This window comes from Fukomys damarensis, unplaced genomic scaffold (genome assembly GCF_012274545.1).
Source record: "Fukomys damarensis isolate Sample0158 unplaced genomic scaffold, DMR_v1.0_HiC HiC_scaffold_24, whole genome shotgun sequence".
In the NCBI taxonomy this organism is placed as follows: Eukaryota; Metazoa; Chordata; class Mammalia; order Rodentia; family Bathyergidae; genus Fukomys; species Fukomys damarensis.
The window spans coordinates 53061098-53065860 of NW_022900936.1; the positions used below are offsets into that span (position 1 = coordinate 53061098).

The 4763-nt window shown below is 37.5% G+C and overlaps 1 pseudogene; it reads left to right on the plus strand.

The window, feature by feature from the left end:
- The window catches only part of LOC104866320, a 22601-nt pseudogene extending 18346 nt beyond the window's left edge, over nt 1-4255 (plus strand).
- The last annotated feature ends 508 nt before the right edge of the window (nt 4256-4763 follow it).

The following is a 4763-nucleotide window of genomic DNA, read 5'->3' on the forward strand; positions in this document are numbered from 1 at the left end:
TATATATATATATTGTTTGTTTGTTTGCTTGTTTTTTGTGTTTGTTTGTTTAGAGAAGGTCTCACTGTGTAGTTCAGGATAGCCTCAAACTCACTATGTAGCCCAGGCTGGAAATGAACTCACAGTGACTCTCCTGCCTCAATCATCCCAAGTGCTGGGATTACAGGCATGTCCCACCACACCTGGCTCCATTTTTTAATATTTTGATATAGTTAAATATACATATTTTTTCTTTTTTTGGACATTGAACCTAGGGGCTTTAGATGCTAGTCCAGCACTCTACCACTAATCTACAGCTCCAACAACTTTTATTTTGTTTTGAGAAAGGGTCTAAATTTCTAGGTGGGCCTCAAACTTGTGATCCTCCTACCTCAAACTCCTGAATAGCTGGGATTACAGAATGCAACAGCACACCAGATCTATTTTTTCTTCACATAACTTATAATTTTTATCAAGCTTGGAGGATTATACACAGATATATTTAGTCAATATTTCTTGCTAGTCCCAGCATTAGTTTCCAAGGGGGATGAAAACAATAACAAAATTGTTCTCTGCAAGTGGACAAGAAATGAAAACCCCAAAATAACAATGACTTAAATAAGATTTTATGAGACCTGGAAGGAGATAATCCAAGGCTTTTGTAATATATCCCAGTAGAAGGGATCAGGTTTCCTCTGCCTTGATCTACTTTATGGTTTCCAGTCCCTACAAGTTAGAATTCAAATTTTGCTAGAGTCTCAGTCTTTTCTTCCATTTATCATACAGAAGAAACAAGATAAAAAGAACCACACCTTTAAAGGATTTTTCTCCAAAATTTCCCACTTTTCCCATTTCTATCACATTAGTGAAAACTCGATTGCATGACCACGCCTTACTGGAGAGGGTGTTGATATTTCCCTGGCCATGAGAAACTACTGGTTCCTGATGGCCTCCCACCCAGCTAAAAATTGAAGGTTTCAATCATTCAAACGATGAGGAAAATGAACATTTTGTCAATGTAAGAAAGCTCTAAAATTACAATTAGCTGAAGTAGTTTGAGATTAATGATTTTGAGAAAAATGCACCTTTTATGAAAATGCTACAACAAATAATATCTTAATATTTTTTTCAAGGCTCGTTTATTTCTTATCTTTCTCTTTCAACACAATATTTCCCAATTAATGTTTTCTTCTACAGGCAAGTGGGCACAGATATTTTAATGAATGATGCTTAGTCTGCCACCTGCCTCATTAGCACAAGGATCTGAGCTCGATCCCTAGTACAAAAAAAAAAAAAAAGATGCTTAGTTACTTGGAAAATTGATGTCAATCAGAAATAACTCAGTACCACTGTGCATAGGAGAGATGCATTCCTCCTACTCACTGCCCAGATTCATCAGTTCTGTTCTTAAACACCTGACAGCCTCACTAATCTGGAAACTTCTTTTGTGAGCCTGGTAGAATGAGCAAAGAAAGAATCTATGGTTAAAAAACACTTTCCAGGAGTGTAAAAAAACACTTTTCTAGAAGGGCTAGTGCTGCTCAGTGTATTTTAATAAGTGGCTAGTTTTCAAGAAATAGCTTCGGTTTAGATGCTCTTGTGTCTAGCCTATTTTTAATGAGGTAACACATTGAAAAGGAATGTAATAAATTTTTATCATGAACAGATACAGAGCCAAAGCAGGTGCCATGGGTTATAATGTGAGTTGTTATCTGTCTGCCTTTTGAACTTAAAAGATAAATTTCAAAATAGAGTTTAGCAAAACCTGCAATATATTAAAAATAATGCTTTTTTTTTTGTAGCTGGGACCTTGTGCTTGTGAGGCAGGCGGTGGCACCAGTGAGCTAAATCCCCAGCTCCAGTAATGCAGATTTTCTGAGCAAAGCATGTCTCTAATTTTAATATAAATTATATGTACTATTAAAATTATGGCCCATAATTTGAATTGAGGACACATGATAGGCTAACAAGTCTCCTTATTTCATTCTTTGATTATGTCTGATAGTGATTGAAAAAAAGGAAAACATATTTAGTCCTGATCTCATTTATAATTTCAACATATCTGAAAATAGTCTGTCACTCAGCAGGGACAACTTCTCTCATGATTAAAACTGAATGCAAAGACAGAACCAAATGGGCCAAGAAAGCTAGATTCTTATGCTGTGATGCTTCAATAAACAACTTTCAGGCAACACTTTGTTAATCAATTCATGCCACCAATAAGTGCATTCAAATTATAACTTATGCAAATCAGGGTTATGTGATTTTGCAGCTGTGAGACATATACTTCTATGCAGAGCTTCTATTTGTCTTCACCATACTGATAAAATTGTCAAGTATAAAATGCATTTTCTGTTCCAAGTTTCCCTGTTATGCTTTCTTATCCTACTTCTGTGTGCTGGTGAGGTTCATGTTCTCTGATCTCTTTATTCATTTCCAGTCGGTTTGTCATTGTCTGTTTATTGAGCAGCTGGGTCTTTGCCAGTCACACGGTAAACTTGTAAATAAGGAAGGTACTCATCCTTAGACGGCTCAAACTCTAGAGCAGAACTTTTCAACCTTCTACAGATACCTCTTACATATTGCTTGGAAAAAGTCAATAATTGCAATGCTGACATTTTCTAGAACTTTTTAATTAAATACAAATTAATATATATTTTTAATTACCCATAATGAACACATACACTTGCCCTCATCCATGTTTTTTCCCATGAGTTTGGCAGACACCTGGTCATAAACTACAACCCCATTGGTGTAGGAAACAAGCCCTAAGCTTAGATCCCACACATCCTCAATACTGGGGATTGAACCCAGAGCCCTATGTATGCTAGGCAAACTCCTTACCACTGAGCTACATCTCTGATCCTTTTAAAATTTTAAGACAAAGTCTTGCTACATTGCCTGCACTAGGGTTGAACTTGCTATCTCCTGCATTAGGCTCCAGAATAGCTGGGATTACAGGTATGCACCACTATGCCTGGCTCCTAACCCTTGCTATTATTGAATTTAAATCATGTATATGGCCAAAGAAAAAGGAGAGGACTGATGTTCTGGGAAACGTATCTCTGTTGAAAATAATTTAAAAATAGATCAAGTGTATCAAGTTAAAATTCATTTACTTTATCTGTTGCTAATTCACCTTACTAAACTCTCAACTATGCTAAACTGGAAGCATTTCCTGTTACAGCAAGCAAGCAAGGAGATTCTAAGTCACCAGTGTCTACTAAGTTCCTACTATTCAGCCAGCTCTACAGGGCTGCCTTTCTCTCATGACCTAGATACTGGCACCCCACAACACTCCTTCATAATCTAGGAAGAGCCAAAGCTTTCTCCTTATGTGCACCTGACCTAGCACAGTGCTACCTGAAAACATCCTCCACTGCCTCTCGCTGCAAAGGGTTCTCAGTTGTAGAGCCTGTCTTTTAAGAGACAATTAGGCCACTGCTGCTGTCTGGCAAGCTGGAATCTTTGTGCTATACCTCAGTCCCTGGCTGTTTTAGATATCAACAACTATACTTGTAAGGGTGATTACAATGAACTGAGAATCAATGGTTCTCTTGCTCATTTGTACATCATTCCAGGAATTCCAAGACAAAATTTAACTCCAAAACCAGAAGAGAAATTTGGAACGTGGGCTCTCCATTGAGAAATTACCCTGTCACAGAAATGACATGACCCCCAAATCCAAACTTGGTTTGGTACTAATGAAGTTTTTTATGGCCATTTATCAGGCTTTCTCAAAGATTTGGGGATTCCTTAGACAGTGACAATGTATTTTCCTCAGCTGGTAGCACACCAGCCAAACCCACTGTGGAAAAATTGAGTTGAGCCAATTCCACCACAGCCAGCAGTTATTTCCTGAAGAGTCTCCTGGACAGCAATGGGTAAAGCACAGGCAGCCAGTGCAGCAAAAGCCATATAATAACAATTCTGAAATGTCTGACTTATCAAAAGCAAAGAATCAGAGTATGAGGGGAAATGGCAGAAAACAGTATCAAGACTCACCTAATCAAAAGAAAACAATGGGACCCAGTCAGCCAGCAAAGCAGAATTCATTGATGAAATGTGAAAAGAAACTGCATCCACAAAAACTTCAGGATAACTTTGAAGCAGATGCTGTATATGACTTAACTTGCTCCACTTAAGACCAGTTGCTAGAATATCCTGAGGAACAATCTGTAGCATGTAATGGACATTGCAAGTTCCCCTTTTCGTCCAGAGCCTTTAGAGTTTCAAGTTTGACCACAATGCTATAATGAAAGTCTTGGACTTTTGATGGCAGCAGATGTAGAAATCTCAAGATCAGAGGCCTTTGAGCTGGTGTCTTCTCAAGCTTTATCTTTCTCAGGTGAAAGAAATGCAAGGAGGCAATATTTCTGAAGATTTTTTTTTTTTCCAGAAGAGAAAGTAGAAATGAGTTTGCACTGCTGATGCAGTTATAACCTTTTATCCAGTTTTACCTTTTCAGTGTTTGGAACAAGTTTTAACTTTGTTGTTGTCACTTTGGTTTGTTTTGTTTTGTTTGAAGGCATTTATTCTGTATGACTGTGGGTCTTATTTTGTATCCTGATCAAGAAAACAGTATTTGAGTCATCAATAAGTAGCCAAGTTAATGGGAAGGTTCATTTACCCAGTAAGGTGATTGCAGTAATAGTTTATTTATATGAAATTTCAAAAGGAAGCTTAAAATATCCAATTAGTAAATAAATGTAAGAATGAAAATGTCACACGTCAAGATTGCAGAGTGGGGGATTTAGCTTAGTGGATCTGCCACCTGCCTCACA